The 25,522-nt window shown below is 34.8% G+C and overlaps 1 non-coding gene across 1 annotated transcript; it reads right to left on the bottom strand.

Moving 5' to 3' along the window:
• Positions 1–14,613: 14,613 nt before the first annotated feature.
• On the bottom strand, positions 14,614–14,718 carry LOC112910184 (U6 spliceosomal RNA). Its single transcript, XR_003233219.1, has one exon. It is a non-coding gene; the product is annotated as a U6 spliceosomal RNA (small nuclear RNA).
• Between the last annotated feature and the right edge of the window lie 10,804 nt (positions 14,719–25,522).

The raw sequence follows: 25,522 nt of genomic DNA, 5'->3' as shown, positions 1-25,522 counted from the left end.
AGTAGTTTGGAAACACAGTTTGCAGGTCACCAAGTAGTACTATTGACTCATAGTAACCCAAAGCATGCAAGTACGACTCATTCAGTAATGCTGAAGTTGAAACTTCAATGGATGGATGCTCTGAATTTTTCTCAGGAATGGGGATATCAATAGCATATGAAAAAAGATGAGGTTTCAAATACCCAGGGAAAATCTGAGTATCAACGATAACCAATTATGGGTCCATGTGAATGTTTCGAATCCTTTTGAGATTTTCAAGAAAATTTGGATCTTCCCATTTATCTGGTTTTTTAGGGCTTATAATGTGATGTTTTTATACAGATTGAAAACTTAAATAAATAAATAAATAAATAAATAAATAAATAAATAAATAAATAAAACATATAACTCTTCCTGTACCATTTGATTTAAGTAACATATTTGTCCTTGGTCCTGCTTTAGTTAGATGTGGTGGGAATTACTGATGGGATTTGGCATTCTATTTAAATTTTATTTATTTATTAATTTATTTTATTCAGATTTCTGGATCATAATACTCAATCATAATACTAGTCATCATCTAGTAGGTATTTTGCTGTATCCACATATTCCTTTTTTCCCCCCCTTTCAACAGATATCCTATTTGGTCTACTTGCACTTCCTTATTCCTCACTGCATGATAGGGAATATCTTGGTGGAGTGAAACCAACACAGATTCTAAATTCAGATTTAGCCATAGCGATGAAATAACTTGTTTCTAACATAAGCAGAGTTATATAATTTAGAGAATTACTTCAAAAATGAAAATTATATATATAGCCCCTAGCTATATGAATACTACAAATTAGACCCCCTTACTGGGGAGGCCATCATAAAATCTCTTCCAGAAAGCAATTATTATCTGTTCTAGTCAAGTTCTGAATGGTACAATTGGGTTATGGTACACACTTACTACTTATTGCTAGAAAACTGGTAAAAGAAAAAAAGCAAGTCTATCATTTTAAATGGCAAGTAGTTAGCACAACTGGAATTCAAATTCAAACTGAATCTTAAAAGTTGTATCAACATAAGAAATGATATTACATTTGTGTATTCATTCTTGGTTTTTACCTATTCCAGTGTTTGAGTAAAAATCAAAATTGTGAAACTACTATGATGAAATCAGTGACACATATGCAAGTCAGAGGCAGTTGTGGGAGCTCAGAAAAGTTTCAAAAGGGTAACCAAAAAAGAAAAAAGAGAAAGAAAGAGAAAGAAAGAAAGAAAGAAAGAAAGAAAGAAAGAAAGAGCAAAAAATAAATAAATAAATAAAAGGAAAAAGAAAGAAATCTTTAAAAAATTAAATGATGTAACTTCATACTTACCATTAAAATATCGCAAATACCAGTGTTCAAATTCAGATAATTTTTCTATGTAGGTAGCATGAAAATTATGAAAGGAGGATACTATGTCAGTGTTGTAAGCATAAGCCTGTGTGAGAAAAAAACGTGAATGAAACAAAAGGGCAAGAGGGAGTAACAAAACTAGGTCATTACTAATGGGTTAGAAATCAGATGATGAATTATCTCAAATACTACATAATTATTAATTGAAACTATTAAATGGTCTAATTACTTTAATAATTTTTACAACTATTTTCTCCCTTGACACATTTTTTTCTGCCTCGCATAATAGTACTGGAACATACATCAAAGATATTTTTAAAAAATCAAAAACAAATGAAATAATTCTTTTCTTTCATTAATAATCATTCTTTCTGTGGCATTCTAAAAAATTAGATAACTATGTTTATAGCTATCTATTATGTATTGTGCCTCAGGCAAGAAAAAGTGCTTTCTTTTTTTTTTTATTTTTATTTTTTTAAAGATTTTATTTATTTATTCTTGAGAGATAGAAGGAGAGACAGAGCCAAAGACACAGACAGAAACAGAGCCAGAGACACAGGCAGAGGGAGAAGCAGGCTCCATGCACCGGGAGCCCGACGTGGGATTCGATCCCGGGTCTCCAGGATCGCGCCCTGGGCCAAAGGCAGGCGCCAAACTGCTGCACCACCCAGGGATCCCTGAAAAAGTGCTTTCTTATAAGTGTTTATGGTAGAAGAAAATCAAGTATGGTTTTCGCCAGACTTTTTAACATTACTGTTTGTTGGTATACTAGTAGAGATGCCTCCAAAGTATCAATTATTTAGCAAGTCCATTATTATAATCTAAATTTTATGTTAAGAATTTTGTCATTTAATTGTTAATGGTATAATGAAGTCTTACCATTTTTTAATAGCTCTGACCCTTTATTATTTTTTTTCAATGGCTTATTTATTTATTTTAGAGAAAGAGAGTGAGTGGCACGGAGAGGCAGATGGACAAGGAGAGAAAGTCTTAAGCAGACTCCGTGCTGAGCAGGGAGTCCGATGTGGGGCTCAATCTCATGACCCTGAGATCCTGACCTGAACCAAACCAAGAGTCAGATGCGTAACTAATAGCACCACACAGGCATCCCATCTGACATCTTATTTTTTAATAAGATAAATATGCTTTAATTGCTTGGCTTGGCTTAAGTAAGTTTCATTCTTCAACTAATTCCATTACTTCAGAAAGTGTGACTCTCTTAAACACCATGGGAATATAAAATAATATAATATTTGCTATAGTGGTTGTAGGAGAAGAAGCAGGAGTAACAGCAGCAGTGACTAACACCGTTTGCAATATTCCGGGGTTTGTTCAATTCACTTCATGTGTACCATCTAGTCCTATGACTCCACACTCATTTTAAAGATTAAGCAACTGAAGCCTAGAAAGATTATAGAAAACTTTCCTAATATCACCTTGCAAGTAAATGGTCAATGTCAATTTGTATATTAACATTGTTACTCATTAAGATATATCAACTATTTTTTTTTTTTTATTCTGTGAATTAGGGGAATCAGGCACTTGACTGGCAAAAGCAAGCTCTTTTGGAAACTATTATTAAATATATATTGTATATCCCATGCATATACCCTGCTCCTTATTAGACCTCGACCATGAAACAAAATCACCTTTTTTCCCTTTTAACCCATACTCTTTCAATGTAGCCTTCTCCCTGACCTGAGGAGAGCCTACTGCTGCTCTCCTGTCATCCAAAATATCAACCTTAGCTCCTTCTGCCACTTCCTAATGAAGATGGAACTCAGAAGGGCTCCCTTGATAATGGAGTGCTCTTTAGTCACTGCATCACATGCCGACAGCCCAGAGGGAGCTGCCTTGTACACACCTCCGGGCTGCTCTGCTGATGCTACCTAGAATACCACACTAATGGTGACTGCCTTGTCCGCTCCCCGGGGAAAGCTCACATCATAATGTGGGGGGCTGGGATTTGCCTGCTGTCGATTATCTTGGGAAGAGGTTCAGTATATACAGGAAAGCCATAGATCTCTGATTTGGGCTTAGGGGAGATAAACTCTGTCTGGATCCAGCTATACTCTAGATGGGCTCACACTTTGAGGTAAGCAAGTCCTGGATCTCTTCCAAAAATGTCCTTATGTAGCCAGCATAAGTAGCCAAAAACAAATAGACCAGGAGTGGTGATAGGAATGAGTGGTAATAACCAAAATCAACACAATAAATCAATCCTGCTTGAGACTATTTACCAAACAGATTACCGAGGATCCTTTCCATCAAGTCCTAGGTGTTGTCTAGTTGGCCTTCCAGGGGTGTGCCTTTGTATTGACTGAACAGCTCTGTAGCGTGAGATTAACTGGCAGGACACTGATAGCGCTGTAAAGGATTCTTACCTGAAAGCAATGCAAATGAGTCCTACCCATAACAACACAAACTGAATTTATTTACTTGAGCTACAGCTGATCTTTACCAGGTAGAAAAGAAAGCTCCGAACGTAGCAAGATTTCCGTCCATTTTCGACAGAGTGAGAGGAGCCAACAGCAGAGGTTACATGTGGACAGGCCCAAACCAGATGGGAGACAGCTGGGTGTCAGAACTATTCCAAACCAGTAAAAGCCAAGGACCCAAGTCAGCCATGAGCTGATGAGGAAATATGAGACTCAAATAACAATTTTTTAAAAACTTATTTATTTATTTGAGAGACAGAGACAGACACAGACACATATGCAGTGTGGGAGGTGGGGGTGGTACAGAGGGAGAGAGAAAGACAAGCAGATGCCAGGCTGAGCACAGACACTGATGTGGTGCTTGATCCCATGAGCCTAAGATCACAACCTGAGCTGAAATCAACAGCTGGATGCTTAACCGACTGAGCCACCCAGGCGCTCCTCAAATAAAATATTTTGATATGTGTCTATTCTGTATTCGTATGAGAATCATAATTTTAACTTTTTAAAAATTATACTTTTTGTCTACATTTCAGCAAAATGGGACCATTCTCTGTCACCAATGCTTTGGTATTAAGGCACAGGTGATTTGTGACTAGATTTCTCTTTCAAATAGCTTAAAACTCTTTCTCTCTCTCTCTTTTTTTTTTTTTTTTTAGATTTTATTTATTTATTCAGACAAAGAAAGAGGGAGAAGCAGGCTCCCCGCAAGGAGCCTGATGTGGGACTTGATCCCCCAACCCGGGATGACGACCTGAGCCGAAAGCAGATGCTCAAACCTTGAGCCACCCTGGCATCTCAAAACTCTGACATTCAATATACAACATCCTCTATCCCCAGCCAGATAGTTTTAGATAATAGATGATAATGGGATAGGAGCAGAAACAGAAACTTGGAGAAACATTGAATCCAAAGTTTAAGTAAATGGTCACACTACGAGAGAGCATAGTGTCAGTTCATGTTTGGATGTGGAGCAAGCAATTGTGGTTAAGTTTGTCACGATAGGGGATACATAGAAGGTATATATGTTTCAAAAGTAGGCTTTCATCCAAGAAACTGGGAAATGCACACATCACATCATTTACTTAACATCAAAAATACATTTCTGAAAATTCAGAATTTCTTTATAAAATACTGACTGGGGATCTGTATTAGTTTCCTGTGGCTGCTATAACAAATTACCACCAACTGGGTGGCTTGGAACAATGGAATTTGTTATCTCACAGTTCTGGAGGCCAGAAGCCTAAAATCAGTATTTTGGGGCCCAAAACAAGGTGTTGGCAGAGTCTGAATCTCTCCAGAGGCTCTAAGGAGAATCTGTTTCTTCCCTCATCTGGCTTCTGGGGCTTGTCAGCATTCATAACATTTTTCTTTCTTGTGTGTCTAACTTCCTTCTGTATCCTTTTTTATAGGGATAAATGTGATTTCATTAGGATCCACCCAGATAATCCAGGATAATCTCCTCATCTCAAAATCTATGACTTAATACATTTGCAAAGATACACACACACACACACACACACACATATATAAATATATATATTTATATATATATAAATATATATGTGTAAAATATATATATATATATATATATTTTACAAATAAGGTAGCACTTATAGGTTCCAGCTATTAGAACCTTATATATTTGGAGGATATTATTCTGCTTATTACAGGATCCATTTTCTATTATTTAATTGGAAAACCCTAATGAACTACATGATAAAACTAAAATTCTCATTCAATATCTTTTAATTTCAACACAGTAAAGCATTTGTCTAAGAAGCATATGACCATGTTAGGATATACAATACCTGAAACATTACTTCCTGACCACTAAGCAACTAATATAGTTATTTACAAATTGTTGATTTCTATTCCATTAACATGACCACTCTTGGTTCCAGCAACATTTCCTCTACTGACATGTAGAGTCAGAGATTCTGAGTTCTGCCCACTGATTTTTTTTTTTTTAAGATTCCATTCATTTATTCATTAGAGACACAGAGATAGAGAGAGAGGCAGAGGCAAGACACAGGCAGAGGGAGAAGCAGGCTCCACGCAGGGAGCCCAACTCGATCCCCGGTCTTTAGGATCAGGCCCTGGCCAAAGGCAGGCGCCTAACTGCTGAGTCACCCAGGGTCACCCCCTGCCCACTGAATTTGAAACACAACTGAAGAGGGGCACCTGGGTGGTACAGTCCATTAAGCCTTTAACTCTTAGTTCTGGCTCAGCTGATCTCAGGGTCATGAGATGGAGTCCCACGTTGGGCTCTGCACTCTGCACAAAGTCTCTTGAGATTCACACTCTTTCTCCCTCTTCCTCTCCTGCTCATGCTATCTCTCTAAAATAAATAAATAAATAAATAAATAAATAAATAAATAAATAAATATTAAACAAATTAAATGCAAGAAACAGCAAGTCTTAGGGAGGATGTGAAGAAAAAGGAACCCTCATGCACTGTTGGTGGGAATGTAAACTGGTGCAGCCACTCTGGAAAACAGGTGGAGGTTCTTCAAAAAGTTAAAAGAATGACCCTACAATCAAACATGTGCACTACTAGGTATTTAGCTAAAGAATAAAAAACAATAATTCAAAGGGATATATGCACCACAGTGTCTATAACAGCACTATATACAATAGCTAAATCATGGAAAGAACCCCAATGTCCATCAACTGATGTATGGATAAGAAGTGGTAAAGAAATGTGTTTGTGTATATACATTTATATATATAATGGAATATTATTCAGCCATAGAAAAGAATAAAATCTTGTCATGTGCAATGTGCATAACAGAAAGTATTATGCTAAGCAAAATAAGTCAGTCAGAGAAAGACAAATACCATATGATTTCCCTCATACTTGAAACTTAAGAAACAAAACAAATGAGCAAAGGGGGTAAAAAGAGAAACCAAGAAAGCCTCCTAACTATAGAGAACATACTGAGAGTTACCAGAGAGGAGGCGGGTGGGGGGATGAGTTAAATATGTGATGAGGATTCAGGATACACCTATTGTGATGACCCCCTGGGTGAAAGGAAGGGCTGAATCATTACATTGTGCCCCTGAAACTAATACTACACTGTATGTTAACTAGCTAGAATTTAAATGAAAACTTAAAAAAAACAAATAAGCCTACAAAAAATGTAAATCATATTATGCTGATTTACCAATGTCAAACCTGCAAACGTGGGGATAAAACTCAAGATTTTGCTATGACTGTAGGTGATATGCTTCCAGCTATGTTTCTCACCTTGTCTTTTAAAGGCCTTTCATTCCTCATCTCACTAATTGCAGTCATATGATCTTTCTGTTCATCAAGTATTCTGAGCTTATCCTCACTTTCAGAGCTTGCTGTGTCCCGAGCTGGAACGTAACTACCTCCCCAGAGAGGCAGCTGACCTTGCGGTGGGCTTGTCACGATGTTCCGACAGGAAGCAACCTCCCAGCCCAGGCACACCTAAATGCCTTGCTCTGCTTTCTTTTTTTCCAAGGATTGGTCATCTTAAGAAATCATTTTATATATAGTTTGTCAGCACCACAAAAGCAGGTGCTTCTGTATTCATAGGGTTGAGATAATTTAACTTATATTAATAAGTTAATAATTTAGCATAAAAATTTAACCTAAAAAGCAATAACTTTTTTTTAAGAAGACCATTCTTCCTGTCCTGATTTTAAATACCAACTCATTAGTGTGTGTCTGTGCTGTTGGGGAAAGGCATTTCTTAAGGACCAAAATAGGAATTCTAGGCTATGCTGCACGTAGATACATGGTTTCTCCAGGAAATGAAATCCTAGATGTGTCAACCTGGAAAGTCTGTTAAAACTGCTCAAAGGAATTTATTCCCTTTTTTCCCGACATATACCAAAAGTGGGTTGTAGATTATCCAAAGATTCATCATTTAGGTCTGGAGCTGTTGAATGGAGACCTTCGATGTCTAAGGAGGGTGTTTACCATCATGACAATCCTCTTCTGTTTGCCCCAGTTGTAGTACAAACAACAGACATCATTTTCTATGTACCATTATATTTAGAGAATGCTGAGAAGCACTGCATGGACTCTACTTTGTTCCCACTTTGCTCTTCATAAATACCTACTCTATTCCTGGTGCAGATGACTTGCCCCAGTGTTGCTCTGACCCCTCAAAGTTCTAGACTTTCCCAGTCTGTATCAACATTACTCTGGTGCTAATCCAAAATTGATCTCAATCAGAAAGTCTTCCCTAATATACCACATAGATTCTCATTCCACTTGATAAATTATTCTATATATTCAGGTAATTCCTTGATTAATTTATGTGCTTATAAAATTCCTTTACTAAGTCTCTCTAGTAATTAGTAAAATATAAGGTCTCACCCTATCAGAGCTGGATAATCATAGCTAAGAGCATCTTCTTAAAAAAATGAGGAAACCACCATGTTGCACCTTCAGCCTCTGTACCTTCCAAGAGGTATTGCTTGGACTTAGACACAGATAAGAGGAAGCATCCAAGCAAGGTTGCAGGGCCACCAAACATGGTTGAGGGCCTGGAGCTAGAGAGGAAGAAGATATCAAGAATCCAGAAGGACCTTTTTAGAGCTTAACCACTGTGTTATTTGAACTACAAGTAATAAAGGTTTTGGCAAAAATTATTTTATTGGGATGCAAATTCTGCATCAATGGAAGTATTTCTGTAGATGTCCCTTCTAGCACCACACCCTGGGGCAATTTGCTAAACAGTGAGAACATATTCTCATAAGAATCCACCATTCAGTTCTTAAAGTGATACTTTTTTCTGTCCTGCAGTGCGCTCGCTCTTTCTCTCTCTCTAGTTATTAAAATCATTTTTTAACGATTTATTTATTTATTTATTTATTTATTCATGAGAGACACACAGAGAGAGGCAGAGACATAGGCAGAGGGACAAGCAGGCTCCCTGCAGGGACCCGCGATCATGCCCTGAGTCAAAGGCAGACGCTCAACCACGGAACCACCCCATCTAGTTGTTAAAATCATTTAATGTATTTGATAGGAGCTTCCTTAAGAGCTGGGATGCTGCATGAGTCTTCATAATACAGAGTGAGTGCATTTTTTTTCATTATCCCAAGTCAGTAGGAAAAAAGCATTAGGTCAGAATTTAGTAACCCAATCCTAGTTCACCTTCTGAACTTGGAAGCCTTGCTTCTCTCTTGGCAGAAAAGCCAAACAAAGAAAGCCCAGAATGACTACATGGCACCAGCTTCTTCTTCCCAAATGGAAAAACCTATGGTAATTGTGATCAAAAGCCAAATAAGAAAAGAAATAAGATAAACTCAGTCCAGCTTAGCTAAGATTTGAGTTGATAAATGTCCATTTTGAGCCAGGCAGTTTTTAAAGAGCATGTGCTCCCTATGGGGATATTCTGGTGAAACAGAGAGGTAGATCTGAGCCTAAAAGGGGGTGGCCCAACAGCCTTAACAAAGGATACAAATTATCGAATGAGTAAGGTCTTTCAAAAGTGTGGGGATTTATAAAGTAGAACCTTCCAGGCTGAGGGAACCGTACATTTCCTTTACTGTTCTTGAGTTTCTCAGTGCTAAGCTACCCACTCTTTCATGCCTTACATTTCATATCTTAGTCTATTTCCTCAGCCGGGTATGTTAAAGAGGCCAGAACACGATGATGCCATGTTGTGTAAAGCATTTTATGTAAGTTGGACCAATTTTGTGGTTCTCCTACCTTTCTATTTCACTTGTCAGTACAATTTCAAAAGTCTTTATTAATCTGTATAGAGTTATGAACATATATTTTGGATAATTAAATAAAGAAGAAAAAGAAAAACAACAGCAATATGACCTCTAACTATAATCATTTCACAAAAGAATGAAGCCACCGAGTGAAATAATTTAGCTTTATACATTTTCCCCTATCATCATTTAGTTTTAATCTGGACCAAACACACAAAGATTTTTTTCACAGACTGACTCCAGAGTACAAAGTGATTGGGAATATGGGGGTATCTTTTCTCAAACTTGCCAGCTTTATCTTCACCATTTTTCTCACTATAGTCACCTGGTAGAAACTTGTGTCTTCAAGCACATAGGTTCATGGAACTTCCAAGTCTCCTTCTGGTTTTCATTTGCTTATAACCTTAAGCCACTACTGACTTTAAAGTGTTCAGCATAAAACCCAATTTGTGCCTTTCTTCATTTACAACAGATGGGGCCAGAGTGAAAAGGGGGAGCAGGTTATAGCTTCCCTTTTTTTGTAGACCCTTTCTTAAAATCACTTGCATTTTTTTTATAAGGCTCACACTTTTTTCTAAGACATGATTCTTATAAAGGATACACACTTCATTTTAGAACAGTTTAGTAAGTAGTAAACCTGGACTCTCAAAGTCTCCATAAAAAAAGTTATGACCAAACTGACCTTCATCTTAATCACAATGCCCAAACCTAATAGTTTCCCAAACATGCAGAAGCCCTAAGCAGAATGACATTCCAGTAACATGCTGAAGTTACAACTGCTGACCATGAATCCTGCCAGTCCTAAAAAAAAAAAAAAAAAAAAAAAAAAAAAAAAAAAAAAAAAAGAGCTGTTGTTTACCAGAGTGAGACATGGGATAAAAAAGAATTATTACTCTTTTTGACTGAAGATGTATTGTCAGTCTGCCAAAGAAATGGCAGTTAAAATTCTTCTAAAAATTATACTTCTGGGGATATAAGCAACTATCACCTATAATAAATACATCTATTTTTTCAGTTTTGGCTATAATTTGAAAGGAAGATTCAAGGAGCAGGCTATTATAGAGAGCATTAAAAATTATAGGCATTATGCAAATTAGTAAATAATGTTAATTTAAAAATACTGAAAGAAGGAACTGCAGAAAGAAAAGCATACCCTCCCTCTCTCTGCAGAGGAAGCATACATTTTTTTGATACATCACTGGACCATGTATTATTCCCACCAATTATTCCCACACTTTGTCATTTAGCTTACAGTATACAGTATAGACTATGGTTGCAGATGGGGCTGGGCTAGTAAGATAGCACAACAGTCTGGATCACTGAATATGTCTTCATAGTAAGAGTCACATAAAAATACTTAAAAAATCAATTAGCAATGATGGAGGTCTTTTCAGTAATGACATAAAAAATTAAAAATGCATTTTCTATTTGGTAAAGTACAGGCAGAAATAAAATCCCATTTTAATCACTAGGTATACACCTTTACATGACTAAACTCAAGTATAGCTTTTAAGTGGCAAGAGGTAGAAGAAAAACTAAACCTCAGGAAAAACAGCCTTTGCATAAGGAGTGGTTCGAAAAATATTAAATCTTTAAGTTTGTAAAGGAATAAATGATAAAGACTTTAGTGTTAATTCAGTGAGATTTACATTGTTCCATTTAAATGATTCTTTTAAAACATACAGTGCATTAACATTCTCAAATACAACAAAAGAAAGGGGGAATAATTTAACGAATTATAATTGTGTTTTGCATTCAGATTTAATAAGAGATATATCACTGGCTCAAGGGTAGAAATAACTTATTCTGACTGAGGCAGTAAATATCTGGTGTATAAAATTAGGAAATAAAAAGAGTAAGAACAATATAAACATTCTTTCAACCCCAAATATACTAAACTAATGACTTCTGATCTTTTTCTAACTATAAATACCTTTTGTCCTGCGATGTGATCTTGCAATACACGCTCTTTTTGTGATCTGGTTTTCAGCATTTGTCTTCATTTCCCCATTTCTGTATTGTACCTTTGTCTCCATTTCTTCTATTTCCATTGCACTTTTGACTCTAACACACAGATTATAGTTCAATTATCTTCATTAAACCCATAGTTGTTCCAATCAGTATCTAATTCCAATAAAGCATTGCTTTTGGCTTTGATGTCCCTAAAATTTATTTTCATTTTTATCTGATGTTCTTGAAACTTCTTAATCTATCACATTTGCCTATGTCTCTACCTGTTTCAAAACTTTTTATGACCAAAAGCATCTAACATTTATAAAATAGGAAAATATGATGATTGTATGTATTTATGTTTAAAACTAATAGCATCATTAATTACTAACAAAATATATACTGAAACAGTTCTATTTTTAAAGTTGTTTGGTCCTTACTCTATATGCATAGAGATGCCCAGTTAAATTAATGTATTTTAAAGGCACTTGGTCTAATTTTACTCTGGGTGTTTGTATCATCAATTCATTACATAGTTTCATTTGTTTCAATTTGCTTTCAGTTTTTAGAAATGCTATTTTCCCCTTTGTAAATACAGTTTGTTTTATAATTATGCAGAGTACTTACATGGTTCTAGGAAATAAACCTACAAAACACTGTATTTGAAGAAGCCTACCTGTTATTTTTGTCCTCTTCATCCTCTTCTCTCTTATTTCCCAAAGTATCTATGTTTTCTAATTTCAAAATTACTTTTTCAGCTCTTACAGTAAGCTATATGCATATGTACATATTATAGTTAATATGTTGTTATATGCTTTGCTTAAAGATTGATTGATTGATTGATTGATTTCAGAGAGAAAGGGGAAGAGAGACAGAAAGGCAGGGGCAGAGGGAGAGGGAAAGAGAATCTTAGACTATGTGCTGAGCCGAGCCCTACACGGGGTTCAATCTCACAACTCTGAAATCACAAGCTAAGCCAAATTCATATGCTTGACCAATGTGCCATCAAGACACCCCTGTTTGCTTATATTTAATTTATTCCTATTTATACTTAACATGTTGTGTATACTGTGTCCTTCTAGGTACACAATAGCATTTCATACTCACTTTCTCCATCTAGCTTTCTTTATTTAACGATATATACTAGAGAAAACTCCTTAGCAGGTTATGGACATATTCCTCTTGTGGTGTTAGTATTAGTACTGCCTAGAACTCCATTGGTTTACTTTGCTGTGTGAACTCAACCAACCCATGTCCCTTATTGATGTACATTTGGTTTTTCCCCCCAAGCTTTATTTTTCAGGTATTGCTTCCATAAATAGCCTTTTACACATAATTTTATTTTTCATATTTTTCTCAGTATATCTTTGGGATATGTTCTTAAAAGTAGTATTACTGGGTCACAAAACAAATGCAAAAAATGTGGCTGGTAATTACTAAATTTCCTTCCAAAGTGGTTTTTAACATTTTGCATTTCCATTACCAATATAGGAGAATGTTTTATTCATTTTCATCCACAGAGGGTATTGCCAAACTTTTGGATGTTGGCCAACACAATATGTGAGAAATGGGATCTCAGGGTACTTTTAATTTGCAATTTCTTATTATGAGCAAAGCAGAACATCTTTGCATATTTTTCAGAGCACGTAGGTTTCTATGCTCTTTTAGCTACTTGATTATTTTTTTCATTTTTCTATAGCACTGGGACTTTTCTTTGTTTTTAGATGTGAAAAAAAATTTTAATTTAATTTAATGTATTATTCTTAGCTATTATACAAATTACTTTTTTTTACTTTGTCATTATCCATGTTTCAGTGGTGAATTTATCAGTTCACTGATATTTTCCATTATTTTGTTTATAAATTGTGTCCTAATATGGACAATTTTTTCTATTCTAGATTTATACTAAAACTTACACCTATGTTTTATTCTAGTATTTGTAAGATTTTTTTTTTTTTAAATATCTAACCCACTTAGAAGCTATCCAGCACATGATGGGAGGACTGGACCCCAATGATTTATTTTCTTTACATAGCTGTCATGACACAATCTTACTTATTACAAAGTTGTATCTTTTCCTCCCTGATTTGAGATTTCATTTTTACTGACTCTGCATTTTCAATTTGGGATATTTCCAGATTTTCATTAATGAGATATATTTTTAATTAACACTGATTTGTTGACATGAATGGGACAGTTGTCCAAAAGAACATCCTGCCTTCTGATTTTGTCTGCTTGCTTTGATGTCCTTTAGCTATTGCTATTTCTGCCATATTTTCAGTAAATTCTAGGTTAAATGTGAGAGCTTGATGGATTCAGAAGAGACACTTTTGACTAGAATAATCATTCATGAAATTATATATGTCATATTATATCACAACAGAAATTACATAATATCTGGTTGACCTACCCTCAATGTTACCAAAATTATTCACCACATTTGTTAACATAAATGATCTCTCTGTTGGTCACTTTCCCTTGAGATATTTCTAATAGCAAAAATTAGGATTAATTTTCTTTAAAATAGTTTGATATATTTTATAAACGATAATACACAGACTTGAGGTAAAAAATAATTGAAAATGTGTTTGTTAAGGTTGCTAGAGTTATAGTTATTTTCTTTGCAAAATTATCCTTAACGTATTTTCATTTATTTCTACTTTTAAAGACATATCATTATTAAAACAAGAGTCTAAACTATCTCACCCAAATCATATCATCAGTAGATATTTTAATTGTTTTTTGGTGTTGTTGTTGTTATTGTTTTGCTGTTTTATTTGTGTTTTTAGAGAGAGAGAGCAGGCAAGGAGCTGGGGGAGGGGCAGAGGGAGAAAGAAAGAGAGAACCTTAAGCAGTCTCCATGCCCAGTGCAGAGCCCCATGCATGAGTAGATCTCACGACCCCGAGAGATCATGATCTGAACCAAAATCAAGACTCAGTGGCTCAACTGACTGAAGCACCCACACACCCCTCATCAGTAGATGTTTTAATGACATATGTGGCACTCAAACATTTTCTATTTTTACTTATTACCTAGTTCCAAGGAAAGGAAGTGAAAGAATAGATCCATATTCAACAACAATTTGGGGAAAAATTATGATTTTAAATTCTGATTTTAAAAAATGTATTATTTATTTACAATTCTTTTTATTTGTTTATTTTTTATGAAATGCTTCATAAATTTGCATGCCTTCCTGGCTGAGTCCATGCTAATTTTCTCTGTATCGTTCAAATTTTAGTATACATGCTACCAAAGCAAGCACTATTTGCATTCAGTTTTATAGAATTATTACTAATATACAGTTAATAAACATAGCCAAGATTTGACAGGTAATTATTAAGCAAATTTTATTCATTTTTAATGAGATGAATGGGCTTTTACTCTATTTTATGCAGACATGGATTAATATAACTTATTTCTAGAATCATATAGGGTTGAGCCTCAAATTTACAACTCCCTTTCATGGTTATAAATGCTAGTAGTAAACAACATATTTCATATTTTAAAAAATAAGTAAATGGAAATGAAAATTACTCTATCAGAGATATATCACTTAATTATTTAAACTCTTTTTGTGTTGTATGCCAAAATTATATTGTGATCTTTTAAGCAAATTACGTTTAATGATTTATTAGCTGACAACTCAATTAGGTCCTCCTTTAATTTTGTTGAAAGCAAACACTGGTAACCACTTGAATTATAAAAACATTTGTTACCCAGTCATCAAAGTCACATACATCTTCAACTTTTGAGAAGTTTAAAAACAGGCTAAACCTTTAAAGTTTCTTAGTTTTCAAACGAGTGTTTGAAGTTAAAAGAGGTTCCTTAGGCAATGTTTTTTTTGTTTTGTTTTGTTTTGTTTTTTAATTGTTTCTTTGTTTGGCATACTGGGGATTTTAACATAAAATGTCAAATGCACCATGGCCAGATCCAAGTTGTGTGAGGATAAGTGGAAGAGGAGATGGGGTCAGAAAAAGAGAATCAACTGGGCAATGTTTATTCCAGTCTTCTGTCAATTTTAAATTAGATTATTTACTTTTTGGTGTTGAGTTGTATGAGTTCTTTATATATTTTCGATATTTACTTCTTATCAGGTTATTTGCAAATATATTCTACTATTCAGTAGGTTGCCTTTTGTTTTGTTTATGGTTTCCTTCACTGTGCATAAGCTTTTTAGTTATCAAACTAGTAGCAGTCTCAGTTGTTTATTTTTACTTTTGTTTTATTTGCCTGAGACAGAACCAGAAAAATGTTGCTGAAGTTGATGTCCAAGAATCTTCTTTTAGGAGTTTACGGCTTCAGGTCCTACATTTGAGTCTTTAATCCATTTTGAGTTCACTTTTGTGTGTGGTGTCAAAGTGATCCAATCTCTTTTTTTAATGTAATCTAGTTTTTCTAGCACCGTTTATTAAAGAGACAGTTTATTCTCCATTGTGTATTGTTGCCTTATTTGAAATAGAATAATTGATCATATAAGCATGGGTTAATCTCTAGGCTCCCTATTATATTCCAATGACCTATGTATTTATTTTTGTGCCAGTACCATACTGTTTGGATTACTATGGCTTTGTAATATATTTTGAAATCTAGGATTGGGATATCTCCAGCTTTGTTCTTTCTCAGGACTCTTTTAGTATTTGGAGTCTTTTCTAGTTCCAAAGAAATTTATGGATGAACATGAAAAGATGATCAACATCACTAATTATCAGGGAAATGCAAATCAAAACTACAGTGAGATATCAATTCACACCAGTCGAAGTAGCTAGTATTAAAACGATAAAAAATAACAAGGGTTGGTGCAAATGTAGAGAAAAGAGAACCTCCATGCACTATTGGTGGGAGTGTAAATTGGTGCTGCCACTATGAAAAGTAGAAATACCAAATGATCTAATAATACCACTAGTGGGTATTTACCCAAGGAATATGGATACACGTATTGAAAGACATACACAACTCTATGTTTATTGCAGCATTGTTTACAATAGCCAAGATATGGAAACAATATAAGTATCTATCAGTAGATGAATGGGAAAAGAAAACAGTGTAATTTAAGGACAGTATAATTGCAAGGAGTTAAGCATATCATTTTCCCTAGTGCTTACACACATAAATATAAAAGTAATTTTATTATGATGAAAGGAAGATGTTATTTGAGGGATGTTTTAAGCATAGTATATTTTCATGGATGAAAGCATATGGCTTTTCCCAAGTACATGTATTAAATTAATTATTAAATTAAATTAAAATAATACATGTACTAAAAATCACTTATAACTTAATGAAAGGAAGATATTTATTGACCCCCACACCATACATAAGCCACACACATAACATACCTATACCTCTAAACAACGCAAACACACCATACATAACACACATACACCAGACATACACCACACACAAACCACATACATCACATACATACACAGCACAAATAAATCACATTCACCAAAATGCACACACCACACAGTACACACACACCAAGCTTATACCACACACATACACACACATACCACGTATACACCAAACACACACTACACATAAACAGCTCACACAAAACATATATGCTACATACATCATCCATACATCACACACATAAGAGCACTCACAACACATAACCACACATACCACACATATAACAAACATATGCACACACAAGACATGAAGCCTATAACAGCATATAGAATATGGAATATTACTCAGCCATAAAAAATAATGGGATCTTACCATTTTCAACGACATGGATAGACCTAGAGGGTATTAAGCCATTTGGAATTAGTCAGAAAAAGACAAATACCACATGATTTCACTTATATGTGGAGTCTAAAAAATAAAACAAATGAACAAACAAACAGAAACAGAATCATAGAAAACAAACTGGTAGTTGCTCGAAGGGAGAATGTGGGGCACAGGCAAAATGAGGGAAGAAGATTAAGAAGTACCAACTTCCAGTTATATAATAAGTTAGTCATGGTGATGTATACCACATAGGGAATACATAGTCAAGAATAGTGTAATAACTTTGGTGACAGATGCTAGCTATGTCTATCACGTGAGCATTTTATAATGTATAGAATTATTGAACCACTATGCTGTACATCTGACACTAATATAATATTGTATACCCACTATACTTCAATTAAAATAGAAGGAGGGAAACAGCATAGTATCTTGACTGCAAGGGTGTTCTTAGAGGCATACATTTTAGCAAAGAGTATTTGTGAAAGTTGAGAATTGGAGCAGGAAAGTGACTTCCTTAATAGAGTTCATACTTGCTTCTCCCTCAAAAAGTATGTTCTCCAGGGGAAAATACCTCTTAGTATGAAGAGCACTGTCATAGGTTATTTTAAAAATCATGCACAGCGCTTCTCAAAGCAAATAAAATAAAATAAAATAAAGAATAAGTTGATAGAAGAGATGCTAAAAAGTTTCAAGAAACTAATTTAGCTGGTAACATATCAACATTGTCTATATTTCTCTCCTTGATCTTCTGGAAGCCCGTGTGTTCTCTTTGTTGAAAAGCTCTAAATTGAATCAGATGGAATCTGCTGTTCCTCAGATGAACATAGTTCGATCCAAATAGCAGCCCTTCCACATGAAAAGATTCTCAAGTTTAAAAGGTTAGAAACTTCAGAGATCTGGCATTTAGCTTATCACAACAGTGATAAGCATGAGATAGATGAAGCATGAGATAGATGACATAAAGTTCAGTAATATTGTCCTCAGTATTAATATAGTAGGTATTAGTGCCTTAATATACTAGATATTAGTGCCTTATTATGGTGTTCAAAATACAATAGTATGTTTATGCATATTTATACATTTTTATGCACTGTATTTAATGTTATTTAACATGTTATACATTAGTGCTTAGCAAAAGACTGTACACAATTACAGTTAATTTTTGTTATTTGTTTTAGTAAGCTGAATTATGCTCTTCTCTATGAACAACTACTATTACTACTGACTTAGATTACTTAAAACAAAAGGCAATCCGGAAAGCACTGGGAATAAACTGACATATATTTGTCAAAGTATTTAAAATGTCTTGGTGTCAGGTGAGGTATGATAAATTAAACAGAAATGGAAAAATGAATAGAAAATTGCAGAGATGTTATGGATAGCAAGGGTTTTTTTTTTATTCAATTCTAGGATTTAAGAATATTTTGATTTAAATTTTAGACAAAATTCAAATCTTTTAAAATTGGGGCTCATTGGCAATTATGAATTCTTTTTAATTTTTCATTTTTCCCTTAAAAATAAGTTTTATTTATCACAGTGTATTCTAAGGGCTATTTGTACACTTAATAGCCCTTATTAAATCAGAAACACTCGGACCGTTTCCTTGAAAATACGTATGGGTGTAAATACTAATGGAAAATGTTCTTGGCAAGTTAATTTTGGAGCTTGCCAAACCCCAGACATCTTAGAAATGCTTGAAGATGTTATAATGAACAAAACATACTACCAGTTCACTGAACCTTGGAGTTATGTGTCAGGAAAGTAGACAAAATACCAAATATGTTGTCATGCTTTCACTAAACCAAAGCCATTCTCATGTATTTGAATTTAGACTGAAGACTTCTTCCATTTTTTTTTAGCTCAGCTGTAGGATGTATTAGTGCCATTAAATCACTGACAGGTTCCAGGAGGACTTACCATCAGTTGCTTATAATGATCTCTGAAGTAGAAATGTGCATGAATTTTTTTGAAGATTTCCATAAAATGACAGGCACTTAATGAGTTGTCTAAAATTTACAGTGGAGGTTGAACTTCCTATTAGTGATTCATGGAAGTTTTTTTTTTTTTAATTAGAAAGAATTCAGTAAAAACACTAAATAGATAGAGAGAGAGACAGACAGAGAGACAGAGAGATATAGGTATAGATATCTTAGAATCTTATCATTACATTCTTTATAATGGACCATAGGGCTGTGCTACTCTCCTACATAGCACCCTGCTGTTCATGATACTAAATGTGAACACATGAGTAATAATTCCTCTTATATCTGACCAAAGTCTACTTTCTCCGTCAATTTGTTACCTAAGCCTATACCTAGATAGTCATTCTTTCAGATGAATTAAGATTAGACATATATTTCAAACACTACATCAAGCCCTATATAGCTTATGTGTATAGGAGGAATTTTACTTTTAACTGGAGAACAATCCACACACTGCATCATACATCATGCATCATAATAAGGCTAGTTGGGAGAGGGGGTACTCCAGAACATCTGAAAATTACTTGACGAATATTTTGCTTTTAGTCTGCTTAAATTTGGATGCCTCTAAACTGAGATAATAGAAACTCTTTCTTGGGGTTCTTCGGAGGAATTACTAACAGAATTCAGGCAATCCAGTGAGAGGACAGAAGGAATAAAGAGGCAAGTAAAAGCTAGCAGCATGCAGCGCATTTTGATTTAGAAATATCCAAAAGGCTGGGCCACAAGTGGAAAAACCATTGGTAAGCCATGAGTGCAAATGTTTTAAGAAGACAAGAATTCTAATTAGCCTGAATGGGAAACCCAGCATGAGGCTAAATAGTTGGTTTGATGTTTAGAGTCATTATACTGGACTGTGTTGGTAGGATTACACAATGCCATTGCGATAACACAAATGTTAAACAAATCACCCATCTCAGAATTTCCTAAACAGTGCTTTTCAGCTTTTAGAGAGTTGTGGGTTTTTTTGTTTTTGTTTTGTTTGCTTGCTTTTTAAATATTGTAGTGTTTTTTTCTTTGTTGGATCCCCTAATGAATTTAGCAGTCTTTATACTTAGCAGGAAATCTGGACTGATCATTTGAGGCCTGTTTTCTTTATCCATTGTGGAGTACGGGTTTACTTTTAGACACCTAATAAATCATGATCTAACATCTAAGAAACAGACTTATTGCCACATTGCTAAATCAAAGTGGAAAAAAAGCAGAATAAATGTCTAGTTTATCTTTCACCTATAGGGCATTAATGAATCAAGAAATGATATTCTCTAGTAATGATATGCTAGACTCTATTAATGATGTTAGGACCCTGGTCTTACTACATAGAGTCAGTAATGGTTTTGTATTTGAAAATGTTAAGCCCTGCCTTGTTTGTAGCTCACTAAGGAATACGACCATATGCGATGCTTTTCTATTTCAGGCAATGCCCCACTGCTGGATAGATTGCTGTTGACAGCTTTTGACCAGAGGGAGCCATTAGATTTTGCTGGCTAGCAAACAATTACAGCTTTGATATGAGCTACAAGGTAAAGATGAAAAGGAATACCAGTGCAGAAAAATATGCTAGCTCTGTGTGGTCTCTGGACCCTTCTTGTGTAAATGAAAAATTATTTAGATGTAAAAACTAACAAAAGAAAACAAAAGAGGAAAAAAAACCAAACTACTCAGGATTCCAACAGGTAAAAAGGAAGACTGAAAAAAAACACGGAAGAAAAACAGTAGAAAGTTCCTACCACTAAAAAGGAACTCAGAGGCTCTGTTTGATGATGACCAAACTTTTCAATTCATGCTATTGGTGAGAGAGGTTTAAAAATAATGTCTACATATGGAAATACCTGATTTTGCTCCTAGCACTGTCATCTTAGGACACCAGTTGGATCTTATATACATAGTGATGCAACAACACATTTAAGCTGATCAAGCTTGTGGATGTTGTCAAACAACGAGACAACAAGAAGCATTTTTATTATTTGAGCATTGCTGAACATAGGTAAATCAGTAGTTTCTTATGTAAAAATACAGCTTAGACTAAAAACAAAAAGGCAACAACTATGGTGAATTCAGGACTTGATGGATCCTGGAGTTATGAGCACACCTTTCTCTGACAGAAAAAAAATGTACTTAAATTCTGAAGTGAATCTTACACAAAAAAAGATAAAAATGCTGACTTCGCTGTGTGCAGTGCTCTGTGTATGGAGATTTTTGTGCAGTGGAAATAAATAGTCACTAATCTATGGGTTAAACTTTGAAATAAAAAGGTTGTGAAATCCCACGGAAAATGAAACCTTGTAATCTTTTACTATGATAAAGTAGTGCAGTATTCTTTTATTACAAAGTCCACGGAAATAGATTTGGTAATTGGCCAAAGTACTAATACACCATTTAATTTTTCTATTGTTTTTAACTATTCATTCTAGAATTGCCATTTTTCCCCCTCTGGATATTTTTGTCAGTATCTATCTAATATGAATAGAATAGAAGCAGACTTGTACAAAAGGACATACCTAGTTGGATTTTAGTGTATTAGCTAAAAATGTACAGCAATTATACACACACTGCTCTGAAAGGTGTGGCATCTTCTAGAGATACAAACCAGCCTTCTTTTAGAAAAGAGGCTTGTTAAATATTTCCCCTCACATTTTCTTTTGCAAAAATTCTGAAATAACATTTATCTGTTGTAATATGGTTAACACCCTCTTCAGTTAAGACCAATAGTCTGGGTTTTGGAAATAAAAATATGATTATCTTAAACTGACATGATGACACCTAAAATATAGACTGTTTCCCCTGAATCAAAAAGCACTGTTCAATAACCATAGGCAATAAAATGAAATTTCCTTTATGATAATATGGAGCCAGATAATAATCAGTTCCTAATTCAGGTCTGGAAGATGTCCTCAGTTGACACTCTTCCTCCAAATTGGAGGTTCATTAAAGACCTGGCTGTGTGGCCTACAGAACTACAAACAAATCATTTCATTCTAATAGAGATATTTAGTTTTTATTCCCCAAGTATGTTATTTTTTCTACTTTGCTTCTATTTTCTCATTTGCTAGAAGGGAAAATAATACTTAGCATATGGATTATTGGGAGGGTTATAAATTGCTTCGTAAAATGGCTGGCACATTAGTAAGTCCTCAAGAAATGTTAGCTAATTTTAAGGTTGTTACTGTTTTTACCCATTTTTTTAGGGCTCAGAATCCTTGCCATAACATTACATGAGCAAATTATTGAATTTTAAATCAATCAATTGTAAAGTAGAAATGTTATGAAAAACATATGATTAAATGTCTTTAAATATTATATTTATCCCCTTGGCTGCCATGTATCTAATTGTAAATCTTTCTCTTTTCTCTATACAAAAATATCTTAAAATTTTCAAAGCCCTATGAAGATGTATATTATCATAAATAACAAATTATTAATGTGTCCAAAAGAATCAAATTCACAATAGCTTACAGGAATCCAATCAGTAACATACATATTATTAGAATTTCTATAGGTGAATGTCTAAAAAATTACAACTAAAAAAGAATCAAAATGATTTGAAACTCCATACATAAAATACTCAAATATTTTCAGAGGATGGTTTTGAAAAGGAAGAAGCAATTTTGAAAAGTAAGAAGTAAGCACACCGAATATAAAGAGTAGTCAGCAGCGTATTCTATTGGATTAACAGTAGATACAGGTTGATCCTCACCTGGTTTTGTATCTTGTGGGCATTTAAAAATCTCTCCACTTCGGTGTCTAAATTCCTGATCGTTCTTTATTCTTCCTCCCCTTTGCTCTGACCTGTTCCTTCTCTAATCCTTTGCTTTTTTTGTAGTTCACACAGTACGGGTCTGAGCAAATCTGAAAGACATACTTCAAAAAATCCACACCCCCCATGCTGTCTATCCTGAAGTCCCCCCGATTCCAGGTCAGACTACTTCTTGGATTGTTCCATTCCCTCTGTCTACAGCACCATCCTTTCCTGCCTGGACAATAGCAACAATCTTCAGTTTAGTGTTTCCTAGTCTCTTCTGGACCCTGCTAATCTAGTCTTCCCGTAATAGAGCCAAATCATACAACAGAACTGATGGCAAGATGCCCCTGCTTAACGACCTCCCATTGACTCCCTCCTGCTCCTAAAGAACACAGACAGTCTTGCAGGATCACCTTCAGTCGGGTCCATTTCATCACCTACTTCACTCAAGCCAACCTGGTGTTCTTTGTACCCCTAGAAACATCTTAACTCCCTCCTTTCTCAGACCTTTAATATCTGCCCTTTTCTGTATCTGGCCGGCTCTTCTCCTAAGCATGCCTCAAGAAATCACTAAATTCTAAACCTCAGTTTACATGCTAGGGTCTGCAAGTGAACTGTCCCAACCAAACAAGGTGAATGACATATTTTCTGTAACTCTGTCTCATAGAGACATTTTCTTTTTAGCACTTGTAGCTTTGTTGTTATTATTTATTTTACAATGGTACTGGTCAAAACAAATAAACTCCAAAAAAATACAAGAGATAAGAAAGGACACAACGGTTGATTGGCACTTGCTGTCAACGAGAATACTCTGCCCAATTTTCCTGAATATGTTGTGAGAGGAGAGGGATATTGCCACGTCTGCCCTCCGAGAAGCGGGCCTGTTCTCACCCATCTAACAGGGCATGAGGCGCTTCCATTCTCCTGATGCTCCTGAGCACCAGGCAATAGGGAGTCTCTTTCCTGCAACCTGTTCCCACCCACTGTTACTTTCGTAGGCAACTGTTTTCCCATTTTTATTGCCCACAAAGATGTCCTTATTCTTCCTTTGTGACTTGCTTTCATGACATTTATCAATTTTATTTTTGAGTTGCTTTTGGTCTTTTTTTTTTGTTATTGACTTCTGGGAAGTGTTTTTATAAGTTCAGGATATTAATTCTTTGTGATATGTTTTGAAAATGATTTCTCCTGGTTTTGTGTGGTTTTAAAGTCACTTTACTTCTAGTTTGCTTTACAGTGTCTTTTGTTTCACAGAAACGATCAATGTTAGTGAAATGAGATCATCAGTTTTGAAAATTTATAAATTGTTTTAGTGTCTTTAAAAATAATCTTTTTTTTTATCTATTGTCATTTTAGATCTTATGTCTAAACCTGTATTTGATATCCTAATTATTTAGTCTTCCATATTATTTCTGTTGTTTCTGAGGCACTTAGATGGCTCAGTGGTTGAGCATCTGCCTGGGCTCGGGTTGTGATCCCGGGGTCCTGGGATCGAGTCCCACAGGGATCCTGCTTCTCCTTCTGCCTATGTCTCTGCCTCTCTGTGTCTCTTATGAATAAATAAATAAAATCTTAAAAAAAAATTCTGTCATTCCAAGGTCTATACAAACCCCAAAAAAGATTATGACAAAAACTATACTAGATTTGTAGAAAAATTAAGAAGATTACTGGTAATATCAAGGTTTTCCATTAAAAAAATATGTATTTCTCCATTTTAGAAAGTGTTTATATGTACAGTAGTAAAGTTTTATAATGTAGTGTATTTAATAAAAGCCTTTTAAAACTTTAGATGGCTTTAGTCTTTATAGTTTTTTGTTTCATTTTTGTTTTTTGCTATTGTCATGGTATATTCTCTAATATACATTACATATATGTACAATGTGCTTGTATGTGTATATACTCTATTGTATACTAATTTATTACATTTTTGCGTATACAGAATTTTGTTTGCAAACCTTATATTTTAAAGCCATACTGAATTCTCTCATCAATCTTAGTAATTTTGCTATAAATAGTGAAATTATTTTAGTACTTTTTGGTAGAAAATAATATGTGCACAGAAACACCAAATGTATTTTATTCTTTCCAATTTTCATACTTCTTATTTCCTCATTATACTGCACTGTGTAAGACCTCCAGGATAAGATCAAATAGTAAGCATGATTTAATAGAGATATTTATATACTTCATATTAAGTATCAAGTTTGTTGTATGTTATTAGCAGGCACCCTTTATCAAGTCTAAAGCATTGTTTCACTTATTTCTTTGCCAAAAAGACTGAATTGAATAGGCTTTGCATTGTTGAGATTACCATCTTTTCTTTCTTTTTTTTTTTAAGATTCTTTTTTTTAATTCATTTATTCATGAGAGACACAGAGAGAGAGAGAGAGAGAGAGAGAGAGAGAGGCAGAGACACAGGCAGAGAGAAGCAGGCTCCATGCAGGGAGCCCAACGCGGGACTCGATCCTGGGTCTCCAGGATCACACCCTGGGCTGAAGGCGGCACTAAACCGCTGAGCCACGCGGGCTGCCCAAGATTACCATCTTTTCTCTCTAATGCAGTATATAGTATTAATGGGGGGGGGGGCATGTAGATGTATA

The sequence above is a fragment of the Vulpes vulpes genome, chromosome 5 (genome assembly GCF_048418805.1).
Source record: "Vulpes vulpes isolate BD-2025 chromosome 5, VulVul3, whole genome shotgun sequence".
Classification (NCBI taxonomy): Eukaryota; Metazoa; Chordata; class Mammalia; order Carnivora; family Canidae; genus Vulpes; species Vulpes vulpes.
The sequence above is the reverse complement of the archived record's forward strand: the minus strand, read 5'-3'. Positions and strand labels throughout refer to the sequence as shown.